A 23,609-nucleotide genomic window follows, 5' to 3' on the forward strand; every position below is an offset into this window, starting at 1 on the left:
AACTCTCAAAACTCAACAGTAAGAAACTACCTAATTTAGGGGCCAGGCCGGTGGCGTAGCGGTTAAGTTTATGTGCTCCACTGCAGTGGCCAAGGGTTCGCAGGTTCACACCACTTGTCAAGCCATGCTGCGGCAGCGTCCCATATAAAGTAGAGGAAGACAGGCATGGATGTTAGCCCAGGGCGAATCTTTCTCAGCAAAAAAAGAGGAGGATTAGCAACAGATGTTAGCTCAGTGCTAGTCTTCCTCAAAAAAAAAAAAACTGCCTAATTTAAAAATGAGCAGGGCCGGCTCCGTGGCTTAGCGGTTAAGTGCGCGCACTCTGATGCTGGCGGCCTGGGTTCGGATCCCGGGAGCGCCCCGAGGCACCACTTCTCCGTCCAACGTGAGGCCGAGTCCCACATACAGCAACTAAAAGGATGTGAACCTATGACATACAACTGTCTGCTGGGGCTTTGGGGGGAAAAAAACTGAATAAATAAAATCTTTAAAAATGAGCAAAATACTTGAACAAATACTCCTCTCAACAAATACTTCAGTAAAATAAAATACTTCTCTCTGATGGGTTCAAGAAAAGTCATGCATTTGAAGATAGTCTGTCTTTTTTAAATTGTAAGGGTGGGAGCAATGCTCCTTCCAGCTCCCTACATCTCATGACAGAAGCTGGCCCAACTGATTATTTTTTCAAAAACACTTTATTGTGAAGTATTAAAGAATTTTGTTTTAATAATCATCAGGAAAAAAAGTGAGTTGAAAAATTTTCCCCTACTCCTGTTCCACATCCTCAACTCACTCCACCTCCTCCTCCCTGGTGTTTTAGAATTTTGGTTCAGACTTCTTCTGCAAAGGATTCCCTATGCTGTATGAAAAGTTGGCACTTTGGTCTTTGCATGAATGGGCACTATACCTGGATTATTTCTGAGTCTGGGTTTTTATTGCCAGATATTTGTTTTATGCCTCTTTCAGTAAGTTGTCAAGGTGACTCAGAATTTTTCTTTTTAATTTTCTTGTGTGTGTGTGAGGAAGATCGACCCTGAGCTAACATCTCTTGCCAATCTTCCTCCTTTTTTCCTTTTTTTCCCCCTTTCTCCCCAAAGCCCCAGTAGATAGTTGTATGTCATAGTTTTACATCCTTCTAGTTGCTCTATGTGGGACACCACCTCAGCATGGCTTGAAGAGCGATGCAGAGGTCCACACCCAGGATCCGAACCGGCGAACGCTGGGCCTCCGAAGCAGAACACATGAACGGAACCGCTACACCACTGGGCCAGCCCCTGAATCAGAATATTTATAAATACCAGATGTTAGTGAACCATATTTTAACCTGCCCTTCCTATTTCTCAGGATGTTTCAAATTTGTATGTATTTAATACTCAGTGGTCTTGTAGATAACTAAGCTTTTATGACTGTGAAAGAGATCCATTCTTTTGCTTGACTCCATTTTAAATCCTTTGGGCCTTGACAGGGCAGACTGCTACCCTCCGTTTGGGCTCTGTCCTCCATTTTCATCCTGGACAACTGCAAATCAATGATTGACACTGAGTGCTACTGGAGCCTGCCGGGGGGGGGGGGGCGCGGGGTGGTGATCACGGTCAGAGCCGAGCAGTGCCTAGTGCCTGGAACACACTGGGCTTTTGCTGAATTTGTTATTTGATTATGCTGTTCAGTAGTGTGAAAAGGAAAGTGTTAAAATAAAACCTGTTAGGGAAAAGGAGGCTGTATCACAACGAGTTGCAGTATATTTTGCCAAAGCTGTTAGATTTTTGAGGCAGCTGGTAGTTTATCAATTTTTATTGCTCCAATACAGTTATTTTATGGCCATTACTAGCAAAAGAGGATTATAGGAATAGTGTTTGACAGGAAAGAAGGGCCAGTGCGAGTCTGTTTGCTCTGGATCTCCTAAAACAAAGATTCTTACTGTCATTCTCTCAGCTTATAGATAGAACAATAACATAATAGGAAGGAACATCAGTTTCTCATTTTATGAGAGCAGTTCCAGAAAAGCTTTCTGCAACATTCTTGAGCACCTGCAGAAGTATCCAGTTTTTTCCTGTAAAGACCTTTTCAGATACCAGCATGATCACAAAGGTTATTTCAAGGCGCTGGTACAGCATTAAGACCAGCAATCAGTAGTGGATTTCAGGGACTTTGTAGAGGATGGAGCATGACCCACAGGCAATGTTGTAGGATGTTTGGAGGGTCAAAATATAATTTTCAAAATTAAAAGCATGACTCACATACAAATACAGAATGAACACATGTCAAAGACTAATTTATTAGTGAGGGAACCAGCAGGATGTAGGACTGATTCAAAGAATATTTGAGATTCAGTATATATAGGTACTGAAAGTAAAAATGCTAGAATAAGATAGCTAAATTAGATAGAAAAGTGGTTAATGCCCTATAGGACAGTTATCTGTAGTATTTCAGACTATTTCTTCTACCAAACAGAAATTTTTACATCTCTACCAGACAAAAATCTGTAAGTTAACATGTCACTTCAAAAAGTCTGGGCTCTAATCATTAGTGAATAATATGCCAAACAAAGATGCAATCCCCTAAAGAACTAAATAATCCTTGGGGGGGGGCCTCTCAATCAATGCTCCAGTATGACAATGAAAGGACATTTGGTCACCCTTTTGTATTATTTTTAAGTTTTAATTAATTTCTATTAACAGAGGGCTAATGGTTTATTTTATACCCGAGTCTAAGTCCTTAAAACTAAAATTAAGTTTCTAGGGGGCCAGCCTTTAGAATAGTGTGGTAACGCTTATGTATTTTACTTGACACAAGCATTCCAAAATAGTCATTTATTTACCTTTCAAACCAATCACAAGATTTTAGAAGTCATCTGAGACCCAGCCATCTCCTAGGGCAGCAATGCTTTCTTTAGCAGTCTTGACATGTGATCAAGAAGCATTTTTGTGCAAGGAGGAAGGAAACTAACATTACTGAGTGCCTATTATGTGCAAATTTATTTTCAAACAGCCAAATTCCTTTTCTCACAGTAACATGTTACCTATACACTTAGCCACATTTATCAAATAAATGGATTTCTTCAGCATAACTGCTTTGAATTATACCTTAATTTAAAAAATTTATACATAGTATAATTTACCCTTTTTAATGAACAGTTGAAGTTCTGACAAATGTGTAGGTTGTAATTACCACCACAAACAAGATATAGAACAGTTCCAAGCATAATTGCTTTTTAAATGTCAATTAATCAACAAGTATTTATTGATTACTGATGTGTCCAGTAGTCACTGGTTAGTCTTTGGGGATAGCAGAAGAGTGTGAAAAGGGAGGAGAAGTAAAAGATGCGTCTGCCTCCAAAGAACTTTCATAGTTTAATCAGCAAGGCACAGTTTCACACATATGAACCAAGCACAAATAAGCAATCTACTACTGCATGAGTTGTGGGTTCTGATATTGACACTGCCATCAAGTGACCTTGAATAAGCCATTTATTATTATTATTTTTTATCTGGGCATTCCTTTCCTCATTCGTAACTGGAAGGGGCTGTCCTTGATAATCTCTAAGGTCCCTCCTAATTACAAGCACATGTGAATCAGGTAGTGAGGGTTCAGAGTGATTATGAAGGGCTGGGAATTTGAGAACAGCTTTATGGCATTGAGGCGGTCCACCGGTTGGCCCCACAGGGTTAGTGAACAAGGGTAAGCAGTGAGGGATGCAGCATGGAGCTGAGAGGTACAACCTGTCATGAGGCTGTGAAGGGAGCAAATGGATGAATGTTGGTCCAGTGGAGCAAAGAACTGCAAGGTGTCATTCTGGAAGACAGTGTTGAGCCAAGCTTTGAACTGTTTGAGAGGCAGGGAGACACAAGGATTGGGAAGCTAGGTTGTCTATTAAGTAAAGAGAGGAATGACACCATGATGACAGTGATCCACAACAATCTGTTACTGAAAACCTGCCATGGGCATGCCCTCTAAGCCCTGGGAATACAGCAGTACAAACCTACCCTTTCAGTTATTTATTGCTGAGTAACAAATCACCCTAAAACTTAGTGTCTTAAAATAACAACCATTTTATTTGCTCACAATTCTATGAGTCAGCAATTTGGGCTAGAATTAGCTGGGTGGTTCTTCTGCTAGTCTTTCCAAGGGTCCCTCATGCAGTTACAGTCATCTGGCAATGTGCCTGCAGCTGCAGGATCTAAGGTGGCCTCACTCACATGTCTGATGGTTGGCTGTTGACTGGCTTCTCCACATCATCTCTCTTCCTCCAGCAGGCTAGCTGGGGCTTCTTTACCTGGTTGCTTCAGGGTTCCCAGGGAACAAGAGGAAAGCTACAAGACTTCTTGAGATCTAGGCTCAGAAGTCACCCAGAGTTACTCACGCTGCATTTTATTGGCCAAAGCAAGTTACAAGAACAGCCCAGATTTGAGGAGTAGAGAAACAGACTCCACCTTTTGACGGAAAGAGCTAGAAAGTCACACTGTAAACGGCTGTACATACAAAGATGCAAGGACTTTGTGGCCATTAACCACTCTATCATACCATCCCATCTGGGAAAATGAGTGTTGAGCACATTTAGTCCTGTGGGCCTTCAGAGATGGTAGGAACCACTGGGGTGAAAAAGATGAGCTTGTGAGTGGGTCCTGAGGAACGTGCAGGATGGAACAAACCCAGAGGAATGTGGAGAACTTCAGGCAGGGCAGTACAGACAGAGCGGCCGGATGACCCATGGTATGTTTAGACTCTAGTGAATGCATGCCTGGGTGGAGTGGGCAAAGAGGATTTGGGAAGTTTAGAGGTAAGGGTGGTGGGAAGGGTTATGATTGGGTATGGGGGACTTTAACTGTTAGGCTCTCAGGAGTACAGACGCTACAGCCAGGAGTCAGCGGTGGCCTAGTGCCAGGAATAGGGATGGTAGTACAGGGAAGAGGCCTTTAGAGCCTGCACTTTATAGACAGCAGTCTGGAAGGAAGTTGAGTTGGACCTGGAGTGTAGTGGCACAGAGATCATGGCGAGAAAGCAGCCTAGAGATAATTTCCCTAAAGGCAAGTGCCTACATGGATTCTCCTCAAGGGGCTAAAGGGCTTAATGGGAGCTTTTACAGGTATATTTATAGAAGTATAAAAAATGTTTATCCTGGATTTAAATTGGTTACCCTATAGAGAGCTAAATTCAGGGTCATACACACAAACACACCCCTCTCCTGTATATGATGTGAGTTTCATATGAGACAAGTAGAATATAACTATTTACAGTCAAAGTTTTGTGTATATTTGAAAAGAAAAAATTCCTAGTGCTCTTTAACATTACAAGTGGGCAAGGAATCATGGGGCAGGCTAGAAACTATGATGGAGCCAGGGAAAAGCTGCCTGCAGTTTTGACTGTAATCTATACTGTGAAGCTATGCTCTGCCCAGGCAGGCTGCACACCCACACTTGTCCCAGTGGCAGCATGGCAAAGCATCAGTTTTCTTTTGACAGTCTGCAAAATGCATATTTCTTTTCCAAACTATTGCTTTCCACCAGGACTTATGTGGCCCTTAGAAGATGTAAAATGTAATTTTTTAAACACAATATGAGAATTGATGTTTGGTTTGTTAATTAAATTGCACGCAGCAATTCTATTTCAGGTATTTGTGGGAGACAGAATGTAAAGAATTTGAGGGTTTCATACCACTCTGGGAGTGGCAGTCTAGTTGTAAACCTTCAGGTCATCTGTATACAAAATAGGTCACAGAGTAAGGAAGTATGGCATTAGGTGCCAAAGTGAATAGAAAAGACAGGACTTAATGAGGGAATATGGCGTAGGGGATGGCGTCCAAATGAGTGAGCTTTGGGGATGGGCGGGGGGAGTCTCTTGCTGAGCTAGAATTTGCAAGAATTAGGAAGAATTGGCCCAGGCAGGATTGGCAGGGCAAAGAGGGAAGGATGTTCCAGTTGTGAAGAAAGGCTCCAGGTAAACTTGGTGTTGAATTGTTGGTGGTACTGGGGAAGGGGAGGCAGTGAGGAAACAGTTCAGAGATGACATCCCAGACTGTGTGTTCAAGACTTCTTATTCCATGCAGTTCCCCTGAAATCCCAGGTGAAGAACTGTCCTCGGTTGATGGCTTGTGACAGGTGAAAACATTATAAAACAAATGAACTAACAGACAAGAAAAGAAAGGACATTTAGGTTCCTCTTTGCACCATCTGGGTTTCATCCACTGTCTAGCAGACGAATGGGTAGCCCTTTATTCGTACCTCATAGGATAGGGAGAAGTTCTCCAGGGGAAAACACAACCCTTCTGCCCTCGATGCTTGCTCAGATTGAGCCAGACCATACTATACAGCAGTTATGCAAGAAAGGGGCCTGCATTGCATTTTCTAATGACATAGCGCTCTAGGGAGAGATTTGAGTGGGCCTGCTGAGTTTTTGCAATTCTCTCCTCAACGTGCTCCTCAAAACTGGGGAGGTTTCCTATAAAAAGATGTGCCTTAACATAGACTCTGAGAAATCATAAATGGTTCACATCATGGGGGCTCCAAGAAATCACACCTTCTTAGTGTCATCAACGGTTAGCTTTTTTTAAAAAAGTATAAAAATAACGTTTAGTGATTAGCCAAATTACTTATTTTGTGGGGAGGTACTCAGGTTTATACACTGGAGGAGTACCTAGCCTGGGGCTTGGTTAGAACAAGCACTCAATGAGTGTTAGTTGATTCTGAGCTACTTTTTGCAGCTTCTTTATGAAGTATAGCAAGGCACTAAATTTTTGGTGAACATGATTCTTTAATGTTGGGAGGGCAAGTAAAACCATCAAAATTGGGCATCTGGTCCAACCTTCGGATGTTATATAGGACTCCCATACATCTATGTTCCTAAACATTTTTACCACCAAGGACAACTTTTGAAACTTCCCCGGAAGACAGCATGCTTTCAAGGCTTGCCAACACACCACACTTATCGATTACTTAATTTCTCCATTTTAATCAATCAAAGATGAATGTTTCTGGGGCAGGCCTAGTGGCATAGTGGTTAAGTTCGCACGCTCTGCTTCGGCAGCCCAGGGTTCACAAGTTCAGATCCCAGGCATGGACCTACGCACCCCTTATCAAGCCATGCTGTGGCAGGCATCCCACATATAAAGTAGAGGAAGACAGGCACGGATATTAGCCCAGGGCCAATCTTCCTCAGCAAAAAGAGGAGGATTGGCAACAGATGTTAGCTTGGGGCTAATCTTCCTCACAAAAAAGAAAAGAGAAAAGATGAATGTTTCTGACAAGAAAAGGTTCTATTAAGCATGAGATAATAATAACAACATATTTGGCATGCCAGACATTGCTCAGCATTTTATCCTTAATATGCCATTAATTAAACACAAGAATTCCAGTGGTCATTATTATTAATTTCATTTTACAAATGAGGAAACTGGGGCACATCACCATCTACCATCTCTTTTTAAATAAATGTATTTAATTTTTAAAACAGGGTAATATATTCACATGGCTTAAAATTCAAAAGATATATATAAAGGTTTGCGCAGTAAAAAGTCTCCCTCCAACTCTCTACCCCGGCCATGTACGCCACAAAGCTATCAGTGTCTTGAATATCCTTCCAGAAATATTTTATATCTATGTAAGCAAAAATGTATATATTAATGCCCTACTATCTATTTTACACAAATGGTAGCTCACAATACACAGTTCTGTTTCTTGCTTTTTTTCATTTCATACATTTTGAAGATTATGCAATATCAGTGTAATATTCCACTGTATAACCAAGCCTTGACTGGTTAGGATATTAGCAATCTTTTGCTATTACAAGCAACACTTCAAGTAATATGCAAATATTTGTTGAATAAATTCCTGGAAGTGTTTGCTGGGTCAAATGGTACATGTATTTATAATTCTGATGGCTATTTTCAAGTCACTGACTTTTAAAACGTCAGGGATTTTTCATTTTTAATTTTTATCCTAGGAGGAAGGAAGGGAAGCTGAGCTTCTAACACCAAGCAATTTTCTGGAGGAATGTATATCTCTAAGATATACAAAGTGAGCCTTCTACGCAGTTTCCCACACACGCTTCCTAGGGTCCAGTTGCATTTTCATGTAATATATTTCAGGCTACATGCTGGTCGTAAAGCCTAGCTCAGTTACGTGACAGGTGTTACTTCTGAAATCTTCACAAGCAAATGCCAAAGGCTGATGCCCCAAATTGCTGTTCACTGGCCACTCACTTCATAGCACTATACTGAATTCTTCACTGCAACCACAAGGAGATTTTTAAATCTTGACCAAATAAAACATATCTACAGAGAATCCTTTGTCCTTATTATAACGCCCAAACAAGGATTTCTTCTCTTAGGTAAAAACTATAAATCACATAAAGATTATGAGGAAAGGCTGCAAATATTTCTCTCATCCTTCAGGTAGTGATGGACTCCCAATCAACCATCTTTTTGCTTAACTACAAAACCTAATACAGCCTAGTACACTATGGTTTTTGTGATAAAGCTTGAACAGGAGGTTGAGGAAACCCAGGGGCTCCTTCGATAATAACCACACAAGATCAGTAAGCAGTCAAGCCACTCGTGAGAATATCTATGTCCAGAGCCACACTGTCTCCCTTTGGCTTCCTCCTAGAAAAATCATCACTCAGCCCCACACTCGGTAGAGGAGAAGGTAGGAAAGAAGGTGGTACCATCATATTAGCCTCAAGAAAACACTACATTTAAATGAGTGTTTAACAAGATTTATCAAAGGAAAAGAGGTTACATTTGTTAATAATCATTATGCATTACTGCAATAATGGCCCCCAATTTTTTTCACATCTCCTCGTATCCACACATTTGGATGGTCCCCTACCACAACAACTCTGGGCTTGGCCACGGAAGCACTTCAGTGCTTTGGCTGATGGGACAATATCAAATGTGACATAAGTAAACACTTGAGAAGTGCTTGTGCACTGGTGCTTGCTCTCACTTGCTCCTCTTTGTGCCTTTGAGACCACCATGTTAACAAGCCCAGACTAGCCAGCTGGAGGAGACACCACTTGGAGTGGAGATGAGCCATCCCAGCTTAGAGCCTCTTAAACCAACCAGCCTGCCAACCAGATGTGTGAGCAAGGCCGTCCTAGATCATCCAGCCGCCAGCTAATCACCCTCTCCGCCAAAAAAAGCTAATTAACACAGCTACCTCAAAGTAAATATGTTTGTGGTCCAGTATATATGGAAAGGGGAAGAGAACACTGGTTTTCCTCCTGTGAAGTTTACTCTGCACATAAGAAATAGTTTCAAACAGAAAAACCTGCAGTACCTGGATGAGAATAAATATATAACTATTGAAAAAATGCCTGTCTTCCCAGATTCTCACAAATGTGCTGTCTGCCATCACAGATGGCACACATCAAAAAAACAAAAAACATAAAAAATTTCCATTTAGTCACTGAAGCATCTTTATCATGATATATTTAAACCAAAGTCTTATACTCAACAGTTCCATTTCTAACACTGAACAACAACTCAGCTTCCCAGGAATTACTTTTTCTCCCAATTCTACTTTTTTCCCCATTTGACAAGGCTAAGTGAAAGCTGAAAGAGCTCCCTTAACACAGCCTAAAAAGCATCAGACACATGAGCCTAATCAAACCCCCTCCTAGAAGCATTCTGCAGGACCAGCTTCTTCTAGCATCACAGCAACTCTTTTCAGCCATGTTAATGGTAGGCAGTAAAAACTGCTTAAGATCTATACATTTGGGCCAGAAACATCGCCTCTATTGGATCACAAAGTGGAACACTGAAAGGGAAATGACTTTCTCAAGCCACTTTTGTTTAGGCCTCACTAGATGCTTTTCTGGATTAAACACACACACACACACACACACACACACACACACACTATACGGTTTAAGAAAAGGTGAAAAACACCTTTCAGTAGCCTCCCATTGCCCTTGGAATAAAACACAAGCTCCTTAACAAGGTCCCATAAGGTCCTGTCAATCTTCCCCTGCCTACTTCATCTCTTTCCCCAGGTCCTAGCCAAACCTCTGTGGATCCTTTCCACATCTCTCTCCCACCTCAGTGCTCTCACAACACCTGCCGTTGCCTCTGCCGGGCAATCCCTTCTCGCTGACTTTTACCTTGCTTATTCCTGCTCATCCTTAAGGCTCCAGGGTACCTTGCTGGTCTCCTCACAGAAGCATTCTACCTTTTACTTGCTGTGTGACCCTCGGCAAATTACCTTTGCTTCACCTCTCTGAGCCTCACACCTCAGAGAGATATCCTACGTTAAACACTTAGCACAGTGCTCAGCACACAAGAAATGGTTAATAAATCATTGCTGCGGTCATTGTTATTATCCCATATAATAATCTCCATCATAGCTCTTAGCACAGTTACTAATTAGATATTTATTTGTAGAAAAAATAGAAACACCACCTTAGATCCCACCTTAATACCTAATACCTTTCATGCTATTTCCCCACATACTGCGTTTCTGGAGGGGAAGATGAAATGAAAGTTTACAGAGCAATTATTACCTCAATTAATTATTATTTCGGAGATGTGGTTTGGCAGATGAAGAAACTAAGGCATAGAGAAGTTAAGTCACTGGCCAAGATCAAGTGGTAGATTAGAATCCAAGCTGGCCTGACCCCACAGCCTGTGCTGGGTGTATGACACCAAAGGCTTCCCTAACTCGTGAACCTTGCCATCTAAGAGCAGCAAGCCTCAGAGAAGACAGACCTTCACATTCACGTACATCCCAAATGACTCCCAAGTATCTACTCTTCAGATCCTTAACCAGCTTGGTGTTCCAATCACCCCCTGTAAACTCTTTCAGCGAATATTCTTCCCCTTGACTGTGATGGGAGAGTTCCTTACTTCCTTTCCACTGGATGTTGAGCTCTTAAGGGGGTGAATATCTTTCATCTCTTATACCCCCAGCAAATAGGAGGCACTCAATACATGTCTGGTGAATGAATTAAATGAAAATGTTGGAGAATATATTATGGCTACAAAGTTAGGGAGTGGTGGAGTGGATTTTCATAACAACATTAAAGTTTGGCATAGTTAGGAACAAATTTGATAAGAATGATGACAAAAGGGGAGTCTATCTTAACCACTTTTACAATTGATAAGGATTTCTACATCTAGCACCAGAGATCACATGTGATTTACAAATGTGTGCTTCACACCTATAGGCAGACTTTACCTCTGGGGCCCTGCATCACCACCAATGTTCTGCTAGACCCCACACCTGAACCTAAGCCACCCTTCATGACAGGATGCCTTCGACAAGTACCGATCTCTCATTGGTTACTCTCGAACGGTTCAGAAAAAGAAATAGAGCAAATGGGTTAATAACTGGTGAACTTGGGTAAAGGGAATACAGGAGTTCTTTGTCCTATTCTCGCAACTTTTTTGTAATTATAATATTATATCAAAATAAGAAGTTTTTAAAAAATCTAAAAAATAATAATAACAATAATTTTCCCATGAGATTCCAGCAACAAGGTCTAGTGTACTGGCCATAATGATACCATATTCTCTTGTCAGCTGTTCCAAAAAAACACACTCCAGGTTCGGGTTTCCTTGCCTATCAGCCAATATCAAGGGACAAAGAGCTCCCTGGGTAGCAGGCTTCAGCCATGGCTTCTGGGTTGTGGCAGAGATTAAATTATTTACCGCTTGAAGAGTATTAATGAACACATAGGTATCTCCTATTGGTCAAAGCCCCAATACGATTTCCCCCACTTTCTTCACTGGGCTGCCCTCTGAGTTCTTACTTTCCTTTTCCCAAGCTTAGCTATAGGGTCAAATTCTCCCCAGGACCCTTCTTTCTCGCTGTCCCCCAAGAGAAGCACAGAGGCAGTTCTGATGGTAAGACCTTTGCTGCTATTGTCTATGGAGAGACCTACAGGGAGGAGGCAAAAATAACTATAGGGGAGTCACAAAGATTCCAGAAAACAGAAAACTCAAAGCAGTAGTTACTTGGTCTATAATGACCACCTGCCAGCACCCTTTTATTCATTCATCACTTCTACCCACTCATCCTAGATCCTCCCCACCCCACAAACCAGAATACTTCAGCTTTCCCAGCCACTATAGCTGGCACAATAGGTAGAAACTTGTAAACCATTCAAGTGTCCCCATAATAGCAATTTCAGGAGAGTGCCAGAGGGGTGTCACCCAACACCCACCCCTCACCTATAAGGTGAGGTAAGTAAAGGTCATAGTAAGGTATTCCCCCGAAGAGAGATTTTCTTAATGTAAGCCAGCATACGACCTCTACCTTCCTCAGCTCCTGTTTTATATAAGCACCATGAGGAGGTAGGTGCATAATGTCCTATGATAATGTTCAACCTCGGTATCTCCGATCAAGGCTTATAATGGCCCCCTGTAATGCCATGTCTTCATGACACCTGATGCCTCCTGCCTCCCCCAATTCCCCCCAAATACTCGCCTAGTTCTAAAGCCAGACCTCAAAGTAGTGGGCAAAAAGAAGAAATGGCTTTGTGTAGCTTAGGGGAGAAATGGGTTGTTATGGCTGGTGGAACACAAGGGAGAGAAAAGACAAGCATTATCAAAGGAGAGGATCATATCCAACCTATACGCCTTCAACATCCTTTGTTCTTTATTTTAACTTTCAACACTAACCCATACTTCTCAACTACTATGAGAGCCCTGCACCGTTACCTGTTCCGCTCCTGGGAACCTCCTCTACAGGCCAGAAGGTGGGTCACAGGCAACCCTAAGGCTGCTTCCAAGTCACTCCTGGCTCCAAGATGATCATAAACACTTCAGGAAGGAGTGGAAGGCCCCTCTCCACTTTCTCCTACCTGCGACCAAGATTCACAAGCTCCTCCAGGTGAGAAGGCATTTACCACACTGCCAAGGCACAGCAACGTGACTCAGAGAAGGGGGAGACAGAAAGTGTGGGTTCTAGAACCAGACCTGCACCCCTGAGTATTCCAGAACTGACTGGACGAACAATGCAAGGAACTGTTTCAAGGCAACAATATTGGGCTAAGAGCTCTTCTCTAGCAAACAAAGCTGTAGAGAAGAGCACAGTTGAAGACAAGGTGGCAATCACGGTAGCTAACACTATCTGAGAAGTACTTCACAAAGATCTCATGTAAATCTCTCCCCCCTTGAAGACAGGTATTATCCTTTCACAGTTCAAGTATTTAAGCTCTGAGCTCACTTTACATGAAAAACAAAATGATATGTTATGGAGGTAGAATACTCCTAGGGCCAAACAAAAAAGAAAAAACACGTCTATTTTCACTTCTCTGGAGAGGCATCACATGAAGTTAATAAAAGCAAGAGAACTACACTATTCGAAGGGTACAGAGACCTGGATCCGCATTCTCATTGTTTACAGATATTATGAAAGTATTAAATTCAATAAAAACACAAAACTTTGTTCAAGCTGACTCCTTTCTCATCCCCAACCCCCCACTCCCATGCTGACAAGAAGTGGCTGCAGGGAATGTATTGAAGAGAACCACTCTGGGAAATTGGATTCTGGGTTGCTTCAACTAAGCCAAGATGTTGTGCAACCAGTTTTTACCTAAATTATTTTCCATTACTTTTCGAGTTTAGAGAGAAGTAGTTATCTTTATCAGACTGAATACCGGGAATGTGGTCGCCTTTCCCTCCAGGCCACTAGAATCACCATTAACACGGTTTTGATTTCTTATACGATCAGACGGCGGCTGAGGGGCGCGGGGATCTCATCCTCAACTTCACAGATAAATGGTTCTTACATCAAAAAAAAAACTTCGTGCCCATCTGAGGCCATGGATTTCCTTGCAACTCAGATAAGTCAGAGAAGCGGCCAAACAAGTTTCTTGCCAAAAGCCTAGGAGCTACATATGTCCCAGAGCTACACAACGATACCAACTTTTAAACATGTCTTCACATACCACCATGATGGTCACTCACTCGAGATCCCGCCCCCCTTTCCTCCTCGCAAGTAATAAACGCAGGTTGCCCCGTGCAATTTAAAGCCAGACTTCAGAGCCGAAGCCGTGGCTCTGAAAAGCGAGAGAGCAAGATCGGAGGGAGGCTATCTTCTTCTTTTTTTTTAATCGATTGCCCCACGGCGAAGGGAATAAAACCAACTTGATGGCTGGAGAAAAGTTAACTTTGCCGTGCCCGGCGGTGGGAAATTTTTCCTGTAAGGCTCGCAAAGCCCTCCCGCTTTTCCCACCCCCGGACCGCCCGGCGCCCGGCGCTCGGCGGTTGCGGCGGCCCCGGACCAGCAGCGCCCGAACAATGATGGGAGGGGGAGGGAAAGTTCGCCAACCCGCAGGGCGCCCGCGCTCGGGCTCCGGGGGCACCCGGCTCCCCGGGGGTCTCGCCGCTCCCCGCACCGCTGGCCCTCCTCTCCTGGCACTCGGTTCTTCCTGCCCCCCAACGTGGAAACAGCCCGGGCGCGCCCTCGCTCCCCGGAGCATCCGGCCCCAGGAGGCCCGCAGAGCAGGTCCTCCCGCCGCGGGTCTGACTCCGTGAGCCCCGAGACCCGGCAGAGGACAGGGAGGGAGGGGGCGTCGGGAAGGGGCACCGGGGAGAACAGCCGGAGCAGTTATGGCGCTCAATTCCTGCCCGAGAGGAGCTGCAGCCGAGCTCCGGCGCCCGCCCCCGTCCCCCGCGCCGGGCCCCCGGCACTGCCCCGGCCGGCAGAGGGGCCACCGGGCACTTTACCTCAGCCCACACACGCTCTCAGTCCGAAGACGCTGGGGACGCCTGAGGCGACCGCGATTCGGAGCCGGAGCGACCCGCAGCGCTGCGAGGCTGAGCCGGGACGCTGCGCTCCGCGCCGCTCGCTTCCACTCCCCGAAGCCGCCACTCCCACTGCCCACCCGGCGCGACGCCCCCTAGCAGGCTCGCGCCGCGTCCTCCCTCAGGGGCGCCTACCTTCGCGCAGCTAGGTCGCAGCGCCTTCTCCGCTCCACACTCGGGCCCGGCAATGTGCTGGGCGAGTCCAGCAGGGCTGGTAACCGCCCCCTAACCGCTCGCTTTCTTCTCTCCCCTCCCTCGCACCTGCCCCCTAATCTCCTCCCCACCCCCGCCCCCCGCCCCGCCGCCTGATCCGGCGGGGCCGCCCCCTGCGCCTCAGCTCCCACCCTCGGCTCTCGCCCGCCGGGCCCGTCAGGCCTCCGCGCTGGGCAGGCGGTTGGGCGGCGACGGCGGCGGCTAAAGCGGCGCGGAGCACTATTGTATTCCTGACACTGTGCGCTCCCACGCTCCGCCTCTTCCCCTTCCTTCCTCCCCCCGCTACTCACCCCCCCTGCCCCCCCAACCGCCGGCCGCGCTCGCCCTACCCGACTGGCTCCCCGCCGTCCGCCTGCCGCGCGCTCTTCTGGCGGGCTGGGCGCCATCGCAACCGCCGCGCGCCTCGAGGCTCCGCCCACTTTTGCTCCCGCACCCGGGGCGCCCGTGCTCCAGGTGGGTTCCTCGCTGCTCCCGCTGGGCGCGCGGCTTCCAGGAGGAGCCTCGGGCCGGCTGAGTGCCAGAGAGGGCGACGGGGAGGTGCCTTGGCTGTGGGGAAATACAAACTAAGCTTTTCATGGCCCCTTTCAACTCTCAAGTTCTATAAGTGGCCCCTCATGTATTCAAATCGTTGTCCAGCCTCTATTGATTTAGGTCGTTTGTGCTTGAATTACCTATAATAATAAAGCCAAGATGGCTATTAATAGCATCAACTTATTCAATTGTAAGAACAAATAGCTTATGATGTTGTGTGGCTTTTTGATGCGTCAACTTGGTTAGGCTCCAGCCCCTGGTTATTCAATCAAACACGAATCTAGGTGTTGCCGTAAAGATATCTTTTTTTTTTTTAAGATTTTATTTATTTATTTTTTTTCCCCAAAGCCCCAGTAGATAGTTGTATGTCATAGTTGCACATCCTTCTAGTTGCTGTATGTGGGATGCCGCCTCAGCATGGCCAGAGAAGCGGTGCGTCGGTGCGTGCCCGGGATCCGAACCCAGGCCACCAGCAGTGGAGCGCACGCACTTAACCACTAAGCCACGGGGCCAGCCCCAAGATAGCTTGATGTAATTAAAGCTCCTGATTAGTTGACTTAAAGTCAGGGAAATTACCCTGGATAATCTGGGTGGGCTCAATCGTTCCTTTCTGACTGCATGCCCTACAGATTTTGGATTTGCTTAGCCCCACAATTGTGTAAGCCAATATCTTGTAATGAATGAATGAAAAAACAAATTGTATATATTTATGTATATATATACATACACACACATACACAGTCATGCCTCACTTAACCACGGATACGTTTTCAGAAATGTGGCGCTTTGGTCATTGCACGTACATCATAGTGTGTACTAAAGGGGAACAGAACTTGCCACCCCAAAATGTGTCTAACATGAGGATTATTTTAGACTGATTATTTTTAAGAAACAAAAGACTCAGAAAGTTTTTCTTGTTACATACCCCTAATCGTCTAAAAGAATTCAGATAAAAAAACCTGTCTCAGGATGCGAGCTATCACCTTAGCATAACATGAACTAGGTGGTAGACAGGGAGGAACCTAGAAAAGCCTGTTTGTTGGGCTCTCTTCTGTGTTCTTCTGTTTCTTCTCATGCCAGTTTAACTCTTCAGCCAGCCAGAAGAACCTAGAAAGGCAGAGGAAAATTTCTTCCTCCTCTACAGTACTTACACAAACCTAGATGGTATAGCTTACTGCACACCTAGGCGATATGGTGCTAATCTTATGGGACCGTGGTCATATATGTGGTCCCTCATCAACCATAACGTTGTTATGCAGCCCACTACTGTATATGTAATGTCCTATTGGTGGAATCCTGACTCATACAGGTGTTTAAGCAACAAATCCTTTTTGATTTACCTGTCAGGGTTTGGATATGTACCATGTGCAATTACCATGAACTCATATTGTCATTTTCATTTACATTTCTAGGCTAAACAAATATGTAGGCTCTTTTATATTTTGTCTGTTTTTCATATCAAAAATGTAGTTCTATTTCATAATATGCAAATATGTGAGTCCTAAAATATTCATAGTCCTTCAGACTTACCTCATTTTATATTTATATATAAATATGACATTATATATTATATAATTATACATCAATATCAATAATATAATACATATAATTGCATTTAATAATTTATAATATATAATTATATTTAATAATTTATTTAATATATAATTATATTTTATATTATTTAATATATATTTATATATTATAAATGTTTATATGAAGGTATATGTATTTACATATACCTCATTTTATACCTCATTTTACTTATTTTGAAATGTCAACTTAAAAAGCAAATTCACTAGTTATTTTACACTCAAAACGAGTTTATTAGGGAATAGCCAAAAGAATTGCTATTTGGGATGTGCATCCTATGGCTAACCATAAGCAAATCCAGAGAGACAAAGGAAGGGGCTATTACAGAGCAAAAGGCGGAGTAGGGAGGGGCTGTTCTAAAAGAAAGTCCATTGGAGGAAAGTAACAGTTCATGGTGGTGACAGCTTCTCATTGGCTGAGCTGTGGCATTTCTCATTGGTTGGGCTGTTGCTGCGCCTGGAGAGAAATCTGCCTTCAGTAGTAAAGTAGTTGTATTTCCTCTTGGAGATGCAAGCATAGATCTCTTCATGTGTGGAGTAATTGATGATGTATAGTAGGGCATGAGAGCTTCCTCTACAGGCCTTCTGGACTCCACTTTAGTTGAGGTTTCTTTTATTAATTTTACGGAAATAATTATAGCTTCACAGGATCTGTGAGACATATTACAGAGAAGTCCCATGTACTCTTCACCCGGTTTCTCCCAATGGTAATACCTTACATAACCAACATATTGACATTGGTACAATCCATAGTCGTTATTCAGATTTCACCAGTTTTACATACACATTTCTGTGTCTGCATGTATAGTATTATGCGGTTTTATCTCATGTATAGATTCGTGTAACCACCGCAGTCAACTATTCCTCCACCACAAAGATTCTTCCTGCTACCCAATATAGTCACAGTCACCTCCTTCCCCTACTCTAACGGCTGGCAACCCCTAACATGTTCTACATCTCTATAATTTTGTTATTTCAAGAATATTATGTAAATGGAATTCATACGTTTTGAAATTGACTTTACTCAGAATAATTTCCTTGAGATCCATGCAAGTTGTCGCGGGTATCAATAGTTCATTCCTTTTTCTTACTGAGTAGTGGTATTGCTATGGTATGGATGTACTATAGTTTAACTGTTCACTCATTGAAGGACATTTGGGTTGTTTCCAGTTTTTGCCTGTTAAGAATCAGACTGCTATGAAAATTCATGTCGAGTTTTTTGTGTAAACATAAGTTTTAATTTCTCTGACAAATACCCAAGAGTATAATTGCTAGGTTGGATGGTAAGTGTAAGTTTAGTATTATAAGAAACTGCCAGAATTTTTCAGACTGTCTGTACCATTTTACATTCCCACCAGCAATGTATGAGAGATCCAGTTTCTCCACATCTTTGCCAGCATTTGATGTTGTCACTGTATTTTTATTTTAGCCATTCTAATAGGTGTGTAGTGATATCTCTTTGTTTTAAATTGCATTTCCCTGATAGCTAATGATGTTGAACATCTTTTCATGTGCTTATTTGCCATCTGTATATCCTCTTTGGTGAAATGTCTGTTCATGTCTTTTGCCCATTTCCTAACTGTATTGTTTGCTTCTTACTGTTAAATTTTTAGAATTCTTTATATATTCTAGATACAAGTTCTCTGTCAGATGTGTGGTCTGCAAATATTTTTCCCAGTCTGTAGATGGTCTTTTCATCCTCTTAAGAGATATTGCAGAACACAATTTTTAATTTTGATGAAGTCCAACTCATCAATGTCTGCATTTACGTATTATCCTTTTGGTGTTGCGTCTAAGAAATTTTTTGCCTAGCCCCAGGTCCCATAAATTTTCTCTTATATTTCCTTCTATTTTTTTTTTTTGTGAGGAAGATCAGCCTTGAGCTAACATCCGTGCTAATCCTCCTCTTTTTTTTTTGCTGAGGAAGACCGGCTCTGAGCTAACATCTATTGCCAATCCTCCTCCTTTTTTTTCCCCCCAAAGCCCCAGTAGATAGTTGTGTGTCATAGTTGCACATCCTTCTTGCTGCTGTATGTGGGACGTGGCCTCAGCATGGTTGGAGAAGCGATGCATCAGTGTGCGCCCGGGGACTGAACCCGGGCCGCCAGTAGCAGAGCGTGCGCACTTAACTGCTAAGCCACAGGGCCCGCCCTATATTTCCTTCTAAAAGTGTTATAATTTTATATTTTACATTTAAATGCATGATTCATTTTGAATTAATATTTGTATAAAATATGAACCTGAAGTCGAGGTTCGAGGTTCATATGTTTCCCTATGTATTTTTTTGTTAAAATGACTATCTTTCCTTCATTGAATTGCTTTTGCACCTTTGTCAAAATCAGTTGGGCATATTTGCATTGGGCTATTTGTGTGGGGCTATCTCTGGGTTCTCTATTCTGTTCTATTGTTCTATGTGTCTATCCTGTGAATAAAAAACAGTTTTGATCACTGTAGCTATATAGTAAGTATTAACATTGGATAGAGTGATTCCTCCCACTTTATTCTTCTTCAGAATTGTTTTAGCCATTCAAGGTCATTTGCCTTTCCATATAAATTTTGGAATGAGCTTGTCTATGTCTACAAAAATCTTGCTGGGATTTTGATAGGAATTGTGTTAGACCTTTAGATCAATTTGGGGAGAATGGACATCTTTACTATATTTAGTCTTCCAATCCATGAACAGGATATGTGTGTCTCTCCATTTATTTAGATCTTTGATTTCTTTCATCAGCATTTTGGAATTTTCAGCATACAGATCCTGTACATGGTTTGTTAAGTGTATACTGTATTTCATTTTCTTTGGAGTGATTGTAAATAGTATTATGTTTTAAATTTAAGCTTCCTTATTCATTGTTCATTATTGGTATATAGAAATGCATTTAATTTTTGTGTTTTGATCTTGTATCCTTTGATTTTGCTGAACCCACTTATTAGTTCTAGGAGTTTTTTGGTAGAGTCTTTGGGATTTTCTACCTAGACAATCATTTTATCTGTGAATATCGACAGTTTTATTTCTTCCTTTCAAATCTGTGTGTCTTTTCTTGCCTTACTGTGCAGGCTAGAACTTTCAGCACTGTGTTGAATAAGAGTGGTTTGAGCAAACATCCTTCCCTTGTTCCCTATCTTAGGGGGAAACAGTCCATCTTTCATCATTAAGAAAACTGTTAGCTGCAGTTTGTTTTGTAGATGCTCTTTATCAAGTTGAGAAGGTACCCTTCTATTCCTAGTTTGCTGAGAGTTTCTATCATGAATGATCTGAATTTTGTCAAATGCTTTTTCTGCATCAATTGATATAATCATGTGATTTTTCTTCTTTAGCTTGTGGATATGATAGATTACACTGATTGAATACTGATTTTTGAACTAACCTTGCATAGCTGGAATAAGCCCCACTTGGCCATAGTAGAATTCTTTTTTTATATCTTTTTGGATTCTATGTCACTAATATTTTGTTGCAGATTTTTGTGTCAAAGTTCATGAGAGAAGTTTTAAGGGTTTTTTTCCACTGTCTTTGTCTGGTCTTGGTTTTAGGATAATACTGGCCTCACAAAATGAGTTGGGAATTTGTGCAGAAAAGAGTTAGCATAGTAGGCCCTTGGCGGGTACCTGGGAATTTGGATTTCAGGAGAGTTCCCACCGAACCCAGAACTAATAAGAGTGGCTCACTATGCCTAAACCATTTGTACAAATGTGATTTATGCTGGGACTAGAATTCGTTTCCTGATTTCCAAGCCATGCAGAAAAGAGTTAACATAGCAGGCTTAACTGCTATCCTTTGAAAGGCCTGTTAGCAAGGTCAGTCCTTGGATAGCATCTGGAAACTTGGATTTGAGTTCCCACCCTTCCTAGCACTGATAAGAGTTGCTCACTGTGCCTAAACTGTTTGTATAAACAATATGGTTTGTGTTGAGCATCTGCTTTCCTTCTGGGAATCTGGAATTTTGGTGAGTGCTGGGCAGAGGGTGCCCTACATGACTAACCCCCTCCCCAGTAAACGCCCTTGGAACTGAGTTTCTAATGAGCTTCCCTGATAGACAACATATCATATATGTTGTCACAACTCTTTGCTGGATGACTTAAGTACATCCTATGTGACTTCACTGGAAGAAGACCTTTGGAAGCTTGTGCCTGGTTTTTCTCTGGACTTCACCCCATGTGCCTTTTTCCTTTGCTGATTTTTCTCTGTATTCTCTGGCTGTAATAAATCATAGCTGTGAGTCTGACTATATGCTGAGTTCCTAGTGAATCACTGAGCCTGGGAATGGTCTTGGAGGCCCATGACACAGACGTGTTCTCTCTTCTTTGGTATTCTAAAAGAGATTGTATAAAATTGGTATTAATTCTTTAAATGTTTGGTAGCATTCTTCAGTGAAACCATGTGAACCTAGAGCTTTCTTTTGTCAAAACTTTTAAAATTACAAATCTAATTTCTTTAATAGTTATTGGACTATTCAAATTATAAATTCCATATTGGTTGAATTTTGGTAGTTTGTGGTTTTCAAGGAATTGGTGCGTTTTATCTAAGTGGTGCGTTTTATCTAAGTTGTTGAATTTATGTCCATAGGGTTTTTCATAGTATTCCTTTTTTTTTTTTAACAAATCTATCACCTCACATATTTATCCTTTTTTTTTTTTTTTTTTTGGTGAGAACATATAAGTTCTACTCTCTTGGCAAATTTCAATTATACTATACACTGTTATCAACTATAGTCATGATGTTATACATTAGATCTTCAAATCTTATTCATCATATAGCTAAAAGTTTGTACCCTTTTACCAACCTCTCTCTATTTCGCCCACCCCCCAGCCGCTGGCAACCACTATTCTACTCTCTGTTTCTATGAGTTCCACTTTTTTTTTTCGGTTTACATATAAGTGATACCATGCAGTATTTGTCTTTCTCTGTCTGGCTTATTTCACTTAGCATAATGCCCTTGAGGTTCATCCATATTGTCACAAATGACAGGATTTCCTTTTCTTTTAAGGCTGAATAATACTCCATACATATATCACATTTACTTGATCTATTCATCCACTGACAGACACTTAGGTTGTTTACATACCTTGGCTGTTGTGCATAATGCTACAATGAACATGGGAGTACAACTATCTCTTTGACGTAATAGTTTTATTTCATTTGGATATATACCCAGAAGTGGGATTGCTGGATCATGTGGTAGTTCTCTTTTTTTTTCTGGGGGGTGGGGGCAAAGTCCCTAATGTCAAAGAAATTTAATAATTTGCAAGTTTGTTTTCCAAATAGTGACAGATTTTATGAACATTTTGTTCATGGTTTGACTGTATATTTGCTATGGACAGACATTTGCATAGCATCTTTCTTTCTTTCTGTTTTTTTTGTGAGGAAGATCAGCCCTGAGCTAACATCCATGCCAATCCTCCTCTTTTTGCTGAGAAAGACTGGCCCTGAGGTAACACCCATGCTCATCTTCCTCTACTTTATATGGGCCACCGCCACAGCATGGCCTGACAAGTGGTGCGTCGGTGCGCGCGGGATCCGAACCCGGGCCGCCAGCAGCGGAGCATGCTCACTTAACCACTACACTACGGGGCCAGCCGGCATAGCATCTTTCTTCCAAAGAATTTGGGAACTGGGTTGAGAACTTTATTTTCCTTTCAATGGCTGCAGAATCTGTAGTAAAATCTCCTGTCTCATTTGTGATATTAGTGATTTGTGTCTTCCCTCTTTTTATCTTAATCAATCTTGCTCTAGGTTTATCAATTTTACTGATCTCTTCAGAGAAATAGCTTTTTGTTTAATTGATTTTCTCTATTGTTTCTCTATTTGCAATTTTATTGGTGTCTGCTCTTATTTTTATTTCCTTCCTTCTGCTTGCTTTGAGTTCATTTTATTTTGCTCTTCTTTTTCTAGTGTCTTGAGGTGGGAGCTTACATGATTGATATAAGACCTTTCCTCCTTTCTAATGTAAGCATTTAGTGTTCTAAATTCCCATGTCAACACTGCTTTAGCTACATTCCACAAATTTTGATATATTTTCATTTTCATTCAGTTCATTGTATTTTTTAAAATTTCCCTTGAGATTTCCTTTTGGACCTGTGGATTAATGAGAAATAGGTTGTTTACTTTCCAAATGTTTGGAGATTTTCCTGTTGACTTTGTTATTGATTTCTGGTTTGATTCCATTATGGTCAGAGAACATATTCTGCATGATTTCAATTCTTTTACATTTGTTGGAGTTTGTTTTATGACCCAGAATATGAGCTATCTTGGTGAATGTTCCATGGGTATTTGAAAAGAATGTGAATTATGCTATTGTTGGGTGGAGTGTCATATAAATTAGATCCTGTTGCTTTATGGTATTGTTGAGCTGTATAATCTTGCTGATTTTATGTCTAGTAGTTCAACTGCTGAGAGGGAGTATTGAAGTTTCCAGCTATAATTGTGAATTTGTCTATTTTTTCTTTCAGTACTATCCTATTTTGCTTCATGTGTTTGGAAGCTCTGTTGTTTGGTGTATACCCATTTAGGATTGCTATGTCTTCTTGGTGGATTG

General features: G+C 42.2%; 2 protein-coding genes across 3 annotated transcripts in view; one reads left to right on the plus strand and one right to left on the minus strand.

The window, feature by feature from the left end:
* JADE3 (jade family PHD finger 3) overlaps positions 1-14,982 on the minus strand; it is a 130,637-nt gene extending 115,655 nt beyond the window's left edge. Inside the window, exon 1 of one of the 2 annotated variants that reach the window (XM_087427193.1) lies at positions 14,879-14,982. The gene's annotated coding sequence lies outside the window, so the exon portion shown is untranslated. Of the gene's footprint in view, positions 1-14,665; positions 14,739-14,878 lie in introns of those variants that run through there. The other variant, XM_087427194.1, reaches the window with a different exon arrangement.
* LOC101398697 (uncharacterized) overlaps positions 1-23,609 on the plus strand; it is a 727,039-nt gene that overhangs the window by 312,004 nt on the left and 391,426 nt on the right.

The sequence above is a fragment of the Ceratotherium simum genome, chromosome X (assembly GCF_057802395.1).
Source record: "Ceratotherium simum simum isolate JZ-2026a chromosome X, ASM5780239v1, whole genome shotgun sequence".
NCBI lineage: Eukaryota > Metazoa > Chordata > Mammalia > Perissodactyla > Rhinocerotidae > Ceratotherium > Ceratotherium simum.